The sequence below is a fragment of the Eretmochelys imbricata genome, chromosome 2 (genome assembly GCF_965152235.1).
Source record: "Eretmochelys imbricata isolate rEreImb1 chromosome 2, rEreImb1.hap1, whole genome shotgun sequence".
Taxonomy (NCBI): domain Eukaryota; kingdom Metazoa; phylum Chordata; order Testudines; family Cheloniidae; genus Eretmochelys; species Eretmochelys imbricata.
Window position 1 is genome coordinate 232,848,586 of NC_135573.1, and position 17,582 is coordinate 232,866,167.

The 17,582-nt window shown below is 41.5% G+C and overlaps 1 non-coding gene across 1 annotated transcript; it reads right to left on the reverse strand.

The window, feature by feature from the left end:
* Positions 1-9,221: 9,221 nt before the first annotated feature.
* On the reverse strand, positions 9,222-9,295 carry TRNAN-GUU (transfer RNA asparagine (anticodon GUU)). The gene has a single exon. It is a non-coding gene; the product is annotated as a tRNA-Asn (tRNA).
* Positions 9,296-17,582: the final 8,287 nt, after the last annotated feature.

The following is a 17,582-nucleotide window of genomic DNA, read 5'->3' on the forward strand; positions in this document are numbered from 1 at the left end:
AGAGCTCCCAAAATGCCTTGTCCATTAGAATAACATTTCCTATAATTCATAATACAGAATTTTTGCAGAAGAGACAATACGGATCCCAATGGTAAACCTAGGGATTTCAATTTGTGTTTTCAAAAATTCCTATAACTCGAATTACCACCATCACATGTGTGCTAGACCAGTGGCTCTCAACCTTTCCAGACTACTGTAACCTTTCAGGAGTCTGATTTGTCTTGCGTACCACCAACTATCATCTCAATTAAAAACTACTTGCTTACAACATCAGACATACAAATACAAAAGTGTCACAGCCACACTATTACTGAAAAATTGCTTATTTTCTAATTTTTATCATATAATTATAAAATAAATCAGTTGGAAAATAAATATTGTACTTACATTTCAATGTATAGTATATAGAGCATTACAAACAAGTCATTGTCTGTATGAAATTTTAGTTTGTACTGACTTTGTTAGAGCTTTCTATGTAGCCTGTTGTAAAACTAGGCAAATACCTGGATGAGCTGATGTACCCCCTTGAAGACCTTTGCGTACCCTCAGGGGTACATGTACCCCTGGTTGAGAATCACTGTGCTAGACCCTCTAACAACACCAGCAAGTTCCAGTCAAGCACAGCACAGCCCCCAGTAGTCTCATTTGAGGCTGCTGAAATCATTAACAATTTTATTAACATCTACCAGCCAAATGAATCGTCCATGTCTCTTACAAATTCTTCCATTAAAAATATTTCCAAAGGCAAGCTAATAGGCCACAATGGTTCTTTCAGCACTGCCTTTAGCTGGAAATTAAAAAAACAACAACTGGCCAACAGGTAATTTGTACAATTCCTTTAAATCTTGAAAACTGACCTATTTGTTGTCTAATAATAAATCTTTACTGCTGCTAGTCTTATCTTCTTCCTGCAATAAATTCCTAATTATTATATTTCTAACCAATTTATCTGAGACTTGCAGTGGTGACAGTAATAAGGAAGGCACTAGGTCTTGAAATTAAAAAGGGAAAGATCTAGGTATTAATATATATGAAAATAGAGAAGGAAATTAGATAATGGAACAGGAGGGGTTTGAGGCATTCATGCTAGAGGAGTGCAAGGATAGGCTAGACTGGTGTTTCTCAATCTGTGGAGCTGACCTCTGGGGAAGATCCAAACTCTTCCATATGAGACTCAAACGAAATTAAGGAAAATGAAGGGGGAAAAGAACAGTCTTCCTTTTTAGTTTAGGGCTTGCAAAAACCAGACCCAGCCAATGAATGTTGAATACTGGAGCCAGGTGAATACAGCAAAAGATTTCCTGCTAATATTGGCTTGAATAGAATACTGAATTTGCTGCAACGTTGTTTCAGCCTCTTCTTATTATTTTTATTTAACATTTATATTGTGGTAGCACCTAAAGACCATAACCAAGTTAAGCCCCATTGTGCTAGACTCTGTGTTTATTTTCCCAAAATACACTAGCAACTACTTACCAGTAGCAATGTTCACAGAAACAGCACATTTCATGTGAATCATACAGAATATTTGTGCAAAGTACTTTTTTGGGGTTGTAAATGTGAGCATTCACACCTGAGTCTCAGAGTATTCAGCTCATCCAACCAGGGAACAGAAATGGTACCATGTGAACTATGTGTCCAATTAAAATTAGCCGACACAGCCTGAAATTTGAATAATGACTACTTTAATTATTTAACAATTTAGCAACCTATAGCAGACCAAGAAATATTCTGAGAAATAATTTGGCAAATAATTTGAATAACAAATATGAGAAAATAATAAAGTGTTTGCAGATAATTTGTGGGCAGAAAAGGTGGCTAGCTGATGATAGTACATACAGGTTTTATGTCAGTATCAGTTTAGAAACACCTTTATAGTGGTATAACTACATCCACACTAAGGAGTTGCATCAGTGTAACTATATTGTTTTCCAAATCAATATAGTTAAATAGGTATAAAAACTGTGTATATACAAGCTTTCAGTCTATTGAATAAATTGTTACCAATTATATGCCCAGCTCTAGGAAATACTTAATAGAGGGTTCCTTGTTTGCTGAGCCCAGTGGAAACGATCCAGCAAAAAAGCAAAATGAGGAAACTACCCTATCTACATAATTCAAATATGCTGTTCAATATTTACCACTAGAGCCTCAGATCTTTGTGGGTTTGCAGACTGTGCCTGGCCCCTGTGCAGGGTATGTAGGTGGAAGAATTCCTGCACCTTTGTTTCTCTCCCTTGTGCATCCATGCATGGCTAGGCACAATCTAGCTCTCAGGCTTTTTTTTTTTTTTTTTATCAAAGTTTATGATGACAGTGAGGGAGTATAGCATATAACAGGGAGAAAAAAATTTATCATACCACAGAAAAATGGGAATGGGGTAAATACCTTTTTTCAAATGTACAAAATCATTATTGTTATATAGACAAATAACACTATTCTGTTTTTCTTCTCCTGTTTATATATTTCTTTCACGCAACATTTGCCCTTACAATCATCATAAAAAAAATCATGTTTTTCCGTGGCTGCTTTGATCATTGTGTCTCTGTCCTTCAGGTTTGACAAACAAAGTATAAGAAGAATACTTCGTTAGTCCCTCTCTGCACTCTGCTTCCTCCCTGGAATCCTAAATACCTTTCCCACATAAATCGGATTCTCAGCGACATTTAAATGCAGGAGCTTAACCTTCCTACAAATCTGATGGTGACTTTCCCCTCTGGGCCCAACAACAATCCCACAACTCCCAACATTATTCAGTCTAATTTAGTTCTTCATATTTTCTAGATGACGGTACAACAATTTGTTTGCCTTTAACAAAACAGTGTTTATGTTTTTAGAATGAGAGCTGTCCTTTAAGACATTTTGCACTAAGAAATCGGTGTCTGTTTTTCCAGGTTATCTGTTCTAGCTTGTGCATCTGTTTTCTAATAACACACATGTTCAATTTTTGCATCTAAGTACTTATCGTTTGCATTTTATCAATTTTGCTCCCTGTATTTTCCAAAATTATTTTTCTCCTGTGGTTTCTGCTTGCTTATGTTTTATAAAGTCATGAGCATGCTGCTTGATTTTATAGAGCCTTTCACCCACAGGCTCTCAAAAGATTAATGAAGTCTCACAACACTCCTTTGAAAGAGTTGAGAAATAGTTCGATTTCCATTTTACAGATGGGGGAAAATAAGGCACAAAGAGGTGAAGGTAAAATTATTCACATCTGTGTGCCTAAACATATACAACTAAATCCATTCTCAGGCACTTAACATAAGCAATCTGATTTTTAGAATGAGTGCAGCTTTTGAAAATCTTTGAAAAAAATCAGACCACTCACTTAGGAGTCTCGCTTTAGGCACCCAAGTTTGAAAATTTTGGCCTGTGTGGTTTGCGCAAGATTACAATTAGTCAGTGGCAAAATCAGAGCAAAATCCAGCAATCCTTACTCCTAGTCCTATTTTCTAATCGGTAGACAACACTCTTCAGCTGTCTAGTGTAGCACTCCCTCTTTTAGCTCCCGTTAGCATATTTCTCTACATTGATCCTGCCAAGCTTATCCACAGAGGGAGTGGGTCCAAGGTAAGTAAACAGTAACCAGCAAAATGAAGAAAAAAAATTCACATGGAACAAGCCCGTGAGCTCTCTGTAGTGTCTTAACTTCTGACTTATCTCTGTCCCCACCAAGACCCCCTTCGTTCCTGCCTACCCCCAATGTTGGTTGTTTTTAATAATTTATTCCTTTAAATATGCAAAGGCCTGAATCCACTGTTGAGATTAACAGCCTTCAAAATCTTAGTTTTAAAAAGGAAGCTACTTTTCAGTTACAAGGGGAAAAAATAAAGCATCTAAAAGCACTAAGCTGTACCTATTTTACTTTTCTCCCCTGCAGTTTAAAAAACAACTTCAATAGCTATTTTTGAATTTTGATAAAAAAGAAAAACAAATCTTGAGGACCTTCTATGCTTAATTTCAGCCCAGAGTGATTTTTTGATGGCCAGCTGATGAATTCCTAAAAATAATGGTTCATATCATGAATACCCACACAAACCTCTAACCAAGGACCTGATCCAATTTCCAATTAAATAAATAGGAATCCTTCCTTTGACTTCAGTGAGAGTTGGACCAGGCCTCATAAAAGCAACACCGTGTTGTTATATTAAAAGTGAAAATTTTTTACAAATGTGTTCTTGGTAAACATATAGCAGTTACTTGTTTATATTGAATGAGTCCTAACAATGTTTTTTGTGGTACTGCATGTGACTTGTATGTACTGATGCAAACAAATCAATATAAATCATGTGAAAAAATTACAGATACTAAATTTCCAGACCATACTATTCACATTATTATGATAATTTATTATGATTTTATATAGATAATAAGCTGTGGTATTCCTTCTAGTTTCACTGCCTCGTGCCAGCTGGATTCTGTGAGGGATGGTGTTAGAAATAGAAGGATACAGTAAAGTTAACTATGCTGTTTCCCTCCAACATCCATTTTGTTCCAAAGAAACACTTGCCAGAGATTAAAATATTCAAGATGGCTGTTTTCTGCACCCTTTCAGGGAGCTCTTGTTTTTCATGATTCAGACCTTTCAGATCTTCTGCTTTGTTCAGTCTATGAATATTTTATTCCACATCTAATCTGTCTCTCAAATAATTAGATATTGGCAAAAGTTCAAAAGAGCTACTTAAAATATACTTTTTAGGTTATAAATTGATATACCTTTTATTGTGCTATTTTGATCAGAGGTCTAATCTAACGTGATTTTAAATACCGTATGTAGCCTAGGTAAGATGCACACAGCCGGGTTTAGTGGACCCACACGATGAAGGGTACAATAGTTCAGATTTAATGATACATTGAGCACACCGCAATATTCTGTTCATTTCAGAGAAATCACGTTTAATATCCATTGAATATGATTTTCACCGGCTGTCTTTGTGGTCCACAGCTTAGGCCCAATCCCCAGGTCCTTCCTCGGGCCTGGATTGCCTCCTGGAGATCCATGAGTGCAAGGGGGTGTGTGCTCCCAGTGCACGTCTCCCCCCTTTCGCAGCAGACCGCGGGGGTAGGGGGCGGGGAGGGCCGCATCTGTAGCGTGATCTCCCGTCCCTGGCGCCGCGTGGGTGCCGCTCTGTGGGTGCTCAGCGCGCGCGGGGCCTCGGTGGGGCGGCAGGGGGCGAGGACGGGGCCCGGGCCGCTCTCTACCACACCACCCCCTCCTCGGCACCTGGCTCCCCTGCCGAAAGCCCCTGGCTCCCCTCCACGCCCGCTACGGAGCAGCTGCAGGGAGGCTCAGCCAATGGCAGCGCAGCCCCAGCGGGAGCCTGCTGCCAGGGGGAGGGGGCGGCCGAGCCGCCGCCGCCGCCGCTGCAGGACGCTGCTGGGTCCGTGCGGAAGGGGGGTTCCGGGAGCCCGGGAGGGCGAGGCCTGCTCAGCCCGCACCTCCCCGAACGGGTCTCGGCGAGCGAGGGGAGCCGGGCAGAGTTTTCCGCCCGCCTGAGGCCCCACCCGTGGCGTTGTCTGGGGGAGGGGCCTGGGGTGTTCCCTCGGGCTGCACCCCCGCCCGGGACAACAGCAGTGTGGCCGAGCCGGGAATGAATCGGGGGCAAGCCCAGGGTTTGGCTGCCCAGGACCGGGTTTATTCTAGCGCTCCCCCAGCGCTGTGCCCGTGCAGGGGGGGGACGCCGCGCCCGCCGGGTCCCATGGCAGTGCAAACTACGGGGCGATCGGGAAGGAGGCAGCGGAAAGCGACGGGGGAGTGTAGCAAGCAGCCCTGCGCCCCGAGTCGCTCAAGTGATTAACGCGGAAGCCAAGCAAACTGCTGTTGGGTCACTTCTGCAAATGCCGTGAATAGAAAGGAATGCGGGATGGGGGGCCGCAGACAACATGGAAGGGGTGAAAAGTATTTTTTTGGAGGGGGGGATTATGGCAGAGATCAGCGGGTGGGGAAAGAAGGATTTATAGGACAAGTTACTGAAGGAAAAGCTGAAGGTGGGCAGGGTGAGAGACATCAGTGTAAACCCGTATCAACACAAACCGGCCAGTTGTCCACTGAGCTTTGCTTTCTGCTGTCCCGTCTGAGCCATCAATGTGTCTTCATTAAAGTCTCCCCATCATCAAGTGTGCGCGCACGGATAGAGAAAACAGATTATATTCGTGTCTATTACTGCAAAAATTGTGTAACAATATCATAGACAGTTGAGAGATTCTCTTGCCTTCAGTATTGTGTAATTCTCATCTTTTCAGCATGTCAACCGCTCATTTCAAACCTTCAACCGTTGCAGTAAAGTATCAGAGCAGACAGATACATAACGTGATGGTGGAATTTAAATAAATTTATTTTTGTAATGGATAAGGTCACTTCGCGTGTATCAAGTTTTTCTTATAAAAATTATCAAACATTACTACTAGGTATATTTAGATCACAGTATTTCTTCTCAATTGAATTTGAATAAAATTAATTCATTTAGGAAACGTGTTTTATTTGTGTTTATCAGCAAATTAAAATGAGCTTTTTTCATGCTTGATAATGGGAGGCTTCACTGATCAATAAATATATTTCCCCTCGCTCTTACACGGGTTCTGCTCCCTCCCCCCAAAACATTTCCCAGATTTCTCTCCCCTCCCCCACAACACACCCTTGATTTTAATTAGCTGGTGGGCAGATGGGTTGGGGTGCTTTTGTGAACGGAAGCAGTGCATAAATTTGAATGCACAAGCCTTGTAACTACCTTTATAAAATTAGTTTTACTAAGTCTTGCCTACATGCCTAGTTATACAGTTGTACAAATCAAGGGGATTTGAAATATCTTTTTGCTGTGTATATTACACATATACATAGGGACAATTATGCTATCCTGGCTAAATATGTTTCAACATTTTTCTGTAGACATATTTACTCAACACAATGTACTAACTGGGGCAGGATTTGCAGTCCATGAGGTAAATAATAACACACATATATAAAAGGTATTCTATGACTTACTCTAGAAAACAAGACGTATTTTATGGTTTCATTTTCCTTCCCCTTGTAGAGTCAGTTTTATAAAACCTTAACTCCTACGTAATTGCTACTAGTCTGCCTTTCTATAAATGCTGCCACAGCTGCATACATTCACATTTCAAGAGTTTTTGTGGCTGTGTGTAAATCTCTCATGTCTCGATAGCATATGAAAATAATGTACAAATCCAAACACATATATATGTATGTATTTACATCTCTATTCACATACCCGGCTTTTGCCAAATGCAGTTAATGTAATGCCACAGGGCTTGATGCTTTTCTGGAAATAATGTGCAACAGCAACAAGAATAACATTTATTCAAATGATTATTAAAATAATAATAATAATAATACCACTATTGGGTAGGAATTATTTATAAATAAAACATTGTCAGCTATAATTGCTTGGTACTGTAGTGAAACATGTTTATACTGTTTGTCTGCACATGACCTGTGGCTGCCAATTTTTCAGAATGGTTTGCTGAAATTTAAAAGATCTAAACGAGAGAAAACAATGCCAGCAAATTGCTTTAGATATATTTTAAAGTTTTTGACTGCTTTCCTTTTTAATTGATTTTCAATTGTTTAAAAATACAGTTTTGTCAACGTCAAATCCAGCTAGGGCCATATCCTGTCACCACTGGAGAGCTGCAAGTCTAAATCTATTGCACGACATGACTTTTGAGAAAACTGTATGTTTTTATTTGAAACAGACACATTGAAAAGAAAGATCTGTGAAGTACAACTTTACCGTGGAAGTAGGCAATTTTTAATATGAATTCTGTTGTCTAGAAATTGTAAGTAGATCATTCCAGACTTTGCAGAAGCTGATCTCGAAAACAGCCGTATTTCCACCCAGTGAAAAGCTTCTTTGAATCAGGTCACGGGCTAAAATTTGGTAAAGGTGCCAACTCCTAATTGATACGTTTAGGTGAAGCTTCGAACGTAATTGCTTTTAACATTCATTTATGCAAAACACTTCACACGGCCAGTTGAAGGCTGATGAGCTGGTGCTCAAGGAGGGAAGAAATCGGGCCTGAAAATAGCTGCAGCTCCGGTATAAAACGTATAGAGGGGATTCAAACGTATTCTGGGAGAGTTTAACAAACCCAGAACTGCTGCTGGGGGACTGTCCAGACCGATTTCAAATGTTCCTGCGGAGACATTTGCAGCTGAAAGTGAATTTGGCTCGACTTTCCTATCGACCCTCTTATGTAAGATGTTTCCTTGGCATCTTCGCTTCTTGCTCCCCCTCCCCGCTGGTTATTTGAGCTCATATTTTAAATACTGTAAAATGCTGCTGCTGCCTTCGTAGGGTGGCCAGCTCCCTAGCTGACCATTTTAACTTCCACAAGATAATAACTAATAATCCCTTTTGCAAGTGGGGTTTTTCCCCTTCGGGCTTCGGCTCCAGCGTACATCATTCGGATGGAGCAGGCCAGCCACAAGACTGACTTAAATGCAACGTTTCCTGACCCCCGATCCTAATGACTCCTGATCAGTACTTTATTCATGACTGTCACGACTATAGATTTAAAAGGGGACTTTCTTGTCCTCTTTTAGACCGGACTGGAGAGTAAATAAATCGCCCCCACCCCACCCCAGCCCAGCCCCCTGCAGCCCCGGGGCAGAGTTTGTGGCAGGGAATTTAAGGCGCTGGACGGTCGTGGCTCACGGAAAAGCAGCTGAAGTGGAGCCTTGGGGGCCACAAGCAGCTGGGGGGTGGGGGGATAGGCGAGCCCTGGGGATGGTGGTGGGGAAACCTGGGGAGATGGGCAGCGGCGGTGCCGGGTGGGGAAGCAGGAGGGGCGGGATCAGTGGGGTCCTGGAGGGAGGAGGCGGAGACCGGGGGGGAAGAGGGGTAGAGACAGGTCCCCTCGGCACCCCCCCGGGGGACCGCGGCAGGGCGGGTGTTGCTCGGCAGCAAGCAGGGGGCGGGGAGTCTTTGCCCGGGAGAAGGCGGGGGGGGGAAGGATCCGGGCCGGTGGCTGCCCCTGCATCCCACCCTGCTCCCGAGGGATGGTGCGGGACGGGCAATAATCAGCTACCGTCCCTGCCGCTGGGGCGGCTGCTGCAGCCCAGGGCTCTCCCTCCCCTGCTGGGGTGGGCGCCCCGCTCCGGAACACAGGACGGCTGCTGCGCCGCGGGCTCTAAGGAAGCCCCGAGCCCCCTTCACCTGCACAAAAGGGAGGGTCTTGCAGGGAGAAGCAAAAAGTAACTTCGTCCCTGGGTGGGCTCGAACCACCAACCTTTCGGTTAACAGCCGAACGCGCTAACCGATTGCGCCACAGAGACTCCGACGGCAAACAGCTTCCCAGAAACGCTGATAAGTAGTAAGTCTCTGACACCATCATAGGAAAATGTTCTGTCTTGGTTTTCTATAAAATAACGTAGGCAAAATTTAAATAAACACAGGATTTGACTGTTAAATCTAATCGCATGAAATTACTTGGTAGGGAGAAAGGGAGGGTATTATAGGTTTTCTTTTTTGTACGAAATCTATAAGAATTGAGTTATTTCTAAGCTCTCCCTTTAAGGAAACATTCTTTCGCTGGGAAATAAAGATTTTTACTTCCGTTACTGATTCATCCATTATGCATACACATCCAAAAGCTATTCCTGAATAGCATTCCAAATGTGCTTTATTAGAGCTTTCACTAGTGTGATTTTAATTGACTGGGGATTCTTGAAAAGGCAGGATTTTATCAGATGTACAAAAGCAACATTTTTGTTTTAATTTAGTGGTCAGAAACACTAGTGAAAGGGAAAGCTAACACTTCCCTTATTTTACATATTACATTATTAACCAAATCCATACCAGATATCCTGGAATAAATCCACATCTACACCTTCCTAGTGTAAGACCTACACCTCTAAAACACTCTTGAAGTTTTTCCTTAGCTTCACTCACCCTTTTAAGGTTTTGCCTGAGGGCAAACCTGTCTCTGTCCAAGTAAAGCTAAAGCTAGTCAATCAGTCTGAAGAGTCACCATAAGGGATAATAGGTAATAACTCATCTCCTTGCAGAGTTTGTGCACTTACAATGCTCCCAGTTTCTGGCTACCTAGGAGCCAGAATGGGATCTGAGGCACCCTCTCCATCTCCTATTGAAATTAAAGGGAGTCTCTTCATTGACCTGACTGAGAGTTGGATTAGGTCATGAATTTGCATTCCCAGGAATGGTCAGCTCTCAGAATGTGTGTGATATCCTGTAATTTTTTTGTGTTTAGCATTGGAGTCATGGAATGGTATCTTGTAAGGGCTTGGTTCTTTACTCTGTACTGCCATTACCCACTGTGTGACCTTGGGGAAAAATCACTTAATTTCTGTGTCGCAGAATCCCCATTTATAAAAGAGGCAAAAGAGGCACTTTTTCAAAGGGCTTTGAGAACTTTGGCTAAAGATGCTATATAAGTGCAGTTACTATTACTCTGTTCTTCTGTGTACAATTTCACACTGTTGGTACTTTTGTTGGTAGCACCTTTCATGCATCTTTATGACTATTAGGAGGGTGGAGAGAGAGATGGGGATGATACCCAGGCCCCAAACAGCATTTAAAATAACCTTTTAAAATGAATTATTTTTAAGGCACTTTGCACCCTGTCAAGTGCTTTCCTGCTTCTGATAAACGGGCTATTCTCAGTGTGAAGAATACTGGTGGTGGTTCTCTACATGTCTGAGTCCCATCAGCTCTCCCTCGCCCTGCTGTGCATAGTAACATGCACAAACACACACAGCAAAGACCAGAACAGCAGAGGTAGCATATCAGGACCCCAGTTCAGTAAAATACTTGAGCATGTGCCTAACTTTAGGTGCTAGTACTCCCATTGACTTCCATGGAACAACCCAAGTGCTTAAAGTTAGGCATGTGCCTAAATAACTTACTGAATTGAGGCCTAGGATATCCTCAGGACCAGCATGGTACTAATCAGTAATTTGGGAGTGCTTTTGAGCCTTGATCCCATTGGTTTACGTACATGTTTTACTTTACACACATGGGTAATCCTACTGAATTCAATGGACATACATAAGCCATTAGAAGATTGGAGTGTTGGAGCTTGCATGTAAGAGAGCGATGATGTAGGAAGTGGGAAGGGATTGGCTACTATTTAAACGGACTTTACACATATCCTATACCCTGTGCCCTCCTTAAAAAAAATGCAGTTTGATGATCTAGAAAACTGAGAAAAAGTTTCACATGTAATTTCAGCACTATGGGGGCTGGAGTCAGAGGGCTCTCCCAATTACACAATAATATTACCAAATTATTAACTACATTCCTACACTTTTTCTTGGGAAGCGTCCTTTCTGCAATTTGCTTTAGATGTATACAGACCTAGAAGAGTAATTTATCATTCTATACATCATTTTCTGAAAGCTAGCTGCTTTCAGGGTGCCATCCATTCTAGAGCCCAGCTAAACAGCCTTCTAGACATTGCAAATGTGGAAACACCCACTCCCATGTCTTCCAAAACATAATAATTGCTTATTCTGGAGTTGAAGCTTGGAGATATAGCTTAATGCTACAGAGTTTCTTGCACCTTTCTATGAAATATCTGATGCCAGCCACTCTCAGAGCTAGAATACTGAACTAGATGGGCCACAGGTCTAATCCAATATGGCAATTACTAAGTTTCTATGACAAAAAATAATCAAAGGCTGATTTCCCTCTGGAAATCCCATGGGCCAACTTTTATTTTTACAGAGCTCCCAACAACAAATCATAGAAAAGTGTGGTTTCAAAAGAGGGATTCAAAACTGAGGACGATTAAAGAGCAAGCTGGTTTTCTTGACTGAGAAAAATATTTTTATTTCCCCAGTAAAATGTATTTGTGAATGGCATCCATAGTCTTTGTATTTTTATCTGTATTATTTTAAATAAACATTGGTTAGTCATGAATTTTGAAAATGATTTAATACATGTTGGGTCTTTATTAGCTGTTGCTAATCGCAGGGTATTTAGTAACATCGGAAGTCGATCATTGTTCAGAATGTTTCAGAGAGTCATCTTTTGTAGGAAGGGAAAATGGGGTAAGCTGCATGGTTCTGGATCACAAGGCTCAGTCAATACCATGTGACAGCCATTCAGTGACAGAGGGTATGTGAACTGAGTTGGTCGTCTCAGCCCAGTTCTTTCCTAACAGTCAAGTGTCAACATCACAGAACACCCACTACTACTGGCCATAATTCACAACCTGGCCGGCAATATCAGCTGAAGGGCCAAGGACTGAATGAGAGAGAACTTTCCGCTTACTCCTAGGCATGATCTCATCTGAGGCACAATAGTAAGAAAGTAAAGGGAGTTTGCATTGCCACTCCTTGTAATATACCTGTCCTGTGGATAATGTGAGCACTTCAGTCTTCAGACTGTCAATTTAGCAGCTTTCACAAGCACTAAAAAAAACTCCTCAAATATAGAAAAGCATTTTAAAAATGGGAAGAGGAATAAAAATGGTCACTAGTACAAAAAGTATGAATCATGCCAGTGATGGCTACACTGATGTAGCTTCCACATGTCTCACGCACAATTCTGTTTGACAGTCCTTGGAAAGGGTAATCCTTGTCTTTGCAGTTTTGTAGAACTGCATCTACTTTTATCACTTCTTGCTCTACAAATTGCTTCAGAGCTACGAGAGACAAAGTGGAGAAGTTATTCTTTTCTGTTTAATATTTGGAAGCTTTATTTTTTGATAATCCAATTGCTGCTGCCCCCTCCCCCCAAACACTCAGAGTTCCAAATGACTATTCTTTTTGACTGTCCTGAGATAAATTTGGCTTCAGGTTTATAAGTAGTATTGAAGACAAATGTACCAGAATTATTTTGCTAGATTCCCTTATTTCCAAGGAAATGTCTCACTGTCTTTGTTTCTATACCTCACCACAGAGCTCAATAACAAAAGATCATAAAGCTGAAATCTGTTGCTATCCTTTTGGCTGGAACATTGTTTCTTTCTTTTTCTTTTTTTTTCTATTAGGGGCCTCACTGTGTAAGTAGAAACTGCCATAAAACCAAATAATTGTATATACTCAGAAGGAGTTAAAAAGGGAATCTCTTGTGGTTTGCAACAAATCCTAAATTTGCAACACTGCTATTATCACTAAGTTTCTTACTGGAGCTTGAATAGCTCGTGAAATATAATTAATACTGAATATTGTTGAGATAAATAAGTCTGATGCTACTCAACTTTAGTGCAGCCACTACTGACTGAATGTTTTATGGAACACAGAGGGAGGCAGATGAATTCCTAGATTCTACGCTTCCAGAGGCAGCAAAGCTTTTCTAAGGTTCCTGGTGGTCCAGCACTCTGAGGTTCAATATCCAAAAATTGGCTGTATCCAGGAAAGTAGGCTTATTCAGGACAGCACCTAAGCATGTGCTGAAGTCCCACTGAAGTCTAATTAGGAGTAGATCACAGTTTACAGTAGGATTTTCTTAAATTGGTAATGATGGGAGGACAAATTCTACAGCAGATTCAAACATTTAGAACTTTAAAAATCTTCTCTCAATTTGAAAAAAATAAGTGGATTTGTACCCTTACTCTACCTGTCACTCTGCTCAATAGATAAGCCCAAAGTGAATTAAAAATATAAAGAGAAAAAACACTTTTTCCTAAAAGGTTGATTGCCTGGCATTTAGTCCAGGATGAGCATCTTCATCTCCCTTCTGGAAAGCCTCTAAAATTGGGTTGCCAGTTGGTTTCTGTATGGTTGAGCCAGGATATGTTGGATGGTTAGATAAGCATCCCTACCATTCCTCTCTATTTCCCCTCATTATAAGTGACATACTTCAATATAGACTGCCTAACACAAATGCTGTGATATCTCCCATTTTGGTTGTACATTACTTACATCATGCATGCCAACTCATAGGAGTCCAGTTACATAATGTTATAGATGCTAATCAATCCTTCATATTTTAAGAGTCCTACTCAGTTTTTTTCTATGTTTACCATGTTTTAGGATAGGTCTTCATCCAAAGTGTCCCAAAATTTGAATCTTAGTAGTCCAAGAAACAATATTCCCCACTAATTTCAGCATTGCCAAAAAAGATTCAGTGGATTGAAGAGTCTATAGATACATTCCCAAATCCTTAATAAACTAATTTCCAAAAGCATCTACTTCAGCTCCTGTCAAAATTAAGCAACATGGCCAACCACATTAGGGGAAAAAGCAGATAGCCCTATGGCTTCACTACAGACATTTCCAACTAGTGTCTTAAATCTATTTAAGGGTGTTTTCTGCCAGCTCAAAAATTTTGGTAATCCAGCCAACAATCTCAGGGAATTTAAAATGGCAAGTCTAATTAACATGATGGGCCCTTTCCTGAGGCCTTTGCCTAATCAGGAAATTTAAGAGAGGAGACTAACATCAAATTCAGGTGTTAATGCTTCTTTATGGGCACATTTACACCCTTATGTGGTTCCTGCGTTGCATATCAAAGGCCTTTTCGAGGGAGGTCTCTGTATAATCTGACACACAGAGTCTAAAGAACCACACTAAGGACTCCATATATTTTAGGCCTTCTGGGCTGCCTACAGTTCTCTGATAATAGAGTTCAGCTGTCAAAATTGGGGGCCCAAACTTTCATTTAATCTAATCTTCTATTGTGAAAATAATCTTAAACTACCTGGGGTTAGCCCTGGCATAATTCTGCCTGAATCCTCTCTCCCTGAGAAGCAGTGCTAAGAAGCTCCTTTCCATCACTGTCTACCTCAGTTGTCACTTGTAACACCAGAGGGATCCTGGTGAACTCCAGGACAGCATGAAATCTGATAGCCCAAACCTGCAAGAAAATATTGCTTCCCATGGTTAGTGCAGAAATGATGTGACTCAGGAAGCATAATTTCTTTCCCGAAAGGATTCTTTAAAAGGTATTTAGAGTCCCCAGACAAAAGCAAGAGACTATTCCTGCTTCTGCTTTGTGATTTGGGAAAGTGGTCAAGCACCAAATGTCTATCGGACTAAGAAAAGGGATCCAGATCAGACATGCCAAACCTGCAAAAAAACACAGAAATTTGGCTTGTTTTTGGCTTAATTGGCTTGTGAGTTGTTTGTTGGCTAGTTTTGGGCTTTTGGCTTGTAGCTTGTTGCGTCTTTTTTTTTTTTTTTTTTTTTTTTTTGATTGGCTCCCAGCAAGCAGGGGTAAGGGGCAAGCAGGGGCAAGGGGAAGGAGAGAGTCAGGGGTGCACAGCAGGCCCACCACAGTCCCAGACTGCATGCCAGAGGGATCTAGTCACATAGAGTGTTAGGTTTCTTAGGGATTGGCTTGTTTTGGCCTTGTTTTGAAATGGGATTATCTTGATTTTTGGCTTATTGTGAAAGTTGGGGTGCTTATTTACCAAGTGAAAGTTGGCAACTGTGATCCAGACCTATATATTTGAATTAATTAAGTCAGTATAGGCCCTTTAAGACAAGGAATCTGAGGTGAAAATACATCTTGCTAATCCAATAAATGAAAACATCAGAATAAAACCAATGTGAAGATTGCATCCAAACACCTTCTCATGTTTCTGAGAGGCACAGATGCTATGGAAATGGAGGCCCAAAGCATACCTATATATAAAAGTGAGATTGATGGTCTTCTCAGTGCTAGGAAGGATAGGGGACAAAAATGGGACGTGGGTGTGGAGTAACAACATTTATAGTTAAAACCATTAAATGGAGGACAAAAAACAACTTTTCCTTCTTATAATTCTGGGAATTAAAATGAATCCTACTTTATGATGACTTAACATATGTAGGGATTTGTGGAGACATTCTAAGTTAGATCTATAGGCACAGAGATTCAGGCAGTAAGGTAACAAGACTAAAGAAGTGATTTCCTTCTTCTGTGCTTCTGTCTTGGAGCAAATAAAGAGATAATGAATGAAAAATAAATCTCTGGGTCCTAAAATTAAATGTATCTATCTGTGACATTCTGTATCTTGGGGGAGGACTCTGTAAGCCCCATATTCCTCATTTACATATGATTGTGATCTTGCATACAAAGCATGCCTTGTAAGGTATCAGGGGAAAGGTTAGGAGTACTTGTGGCACCTTAGAGACTAACAAATTTATTTGAGCATAAGCTTTCATGAGCTACAGCTCACTTCATCGGATGCATACATGTAGCTCATGAAAGCTTACGCTCAAATAAATGTGTTAGTCTCTAAGGTGCCACAAGTCCTCCTTTTCTTTTTGCGGATACAGACTAACACGGCTGCTACTCTGAAACCTGTCATTATGCAAGGGGAAAGGTTATGATCTGCTGAAAGTCATTTCTCTATCCCTACATGTATATCGCATCCATAGAGGAGTGTAGGAACAACAATTGTCTTATAGACCTGGATCTTGGTGTCCTGCCATTGGTCACGGTCTGTGAAAATGCATCAGAGAAATTTCCCAAAGGAAGCACTTGCGCACTGGATCTTGTGCTGGATCTCACTGTCGATTTCTGCATTTTGAGAAAGTTGGCTACTGAGCTCTCCAAAGTCTGACCCTCAATGGTGATTTGTGGTGGGTCATGTGCAAGGCCTGAAGCATGTGGATAGAGCACTTTAGTCTTCTCAATATTGAATGAGCGTGACCTATCAACAGCACCTCAAGGGTTTGGAGAGGTATCACCAATGATATCTCTGGAAGACCCTTCGCGTCAAGTGGCAAGATCACCGTACTAATGCCAGCATCCTTGCTGAAGCCAAGGATTGAAGCAATGATCCTCATGCACCAACTTCACTGGGTTGGATATTGTATGTGGATGCTAGACTCTCACCTCAAGTTGTTGTAGCTTGTTGCTTCTTTTTTCTTGATTGGCTCCTGGCAAGGAGGGGTAGGGGGGGCAAGCAGGGGCAAGGGGGGAGAGAGTCAGGGGTGCACAGCGGGGCCACCACAGTCCCAGACTGCACGCCAGGGGATCTAGTCACATAGAGTGTTGGGGTTCTTAGGGATTGGCTTATTTTGGCCTTGTTTTGAAATGGGATTAGCTTGATTTTTGTGACAAGTCGGGGTGCTTATTTACCACATGAAAGTTGGTAACTGTGACAATGGCCACATGAGGGGGCCTTTTCTCCTGACCCCACCTATGCTACAAGCAACAAAGACACTGAGAAGAAGACTGAAGACCCCAACAGAGGAGACTGGCCCAGATTTAAGGGACAATTCTGTATATTAAGGATTGCAGTATCCAGTAGGGTGAGAAAAACTGCTTAATCTAGTTGCTGCCCAGTCTAACAGGGTTGAGAGTTTAGACTGCATGCTTATATTTTATTTCTTTTGGTAACTAACTCTGACTTTTTGCCTATCACTTAATATCACGTAAAATCTATCTTTTATAGTCAATAAATTTGCTTAACTGTTTATCTCTACCTGTGAGTTTGTATGAAGTGTGCGGGAAATCTGCTCAGGTTTTGCAAAGACTGGTGTATGTCCACTTTCCATTGATGAAGTGGTGAACCAATTAATAAATTAGCACTACTCATCTTGAGCAGTGCAAGACGGTATCTTCCTGGGGTACAGTGCTGGGAGCTGTGTGGGGGGGGGCATTTGGCTCTAATGCCTTTCTCAATGTGATTCATGAGTGGTTCTGGGCGCATTCATGCAATCT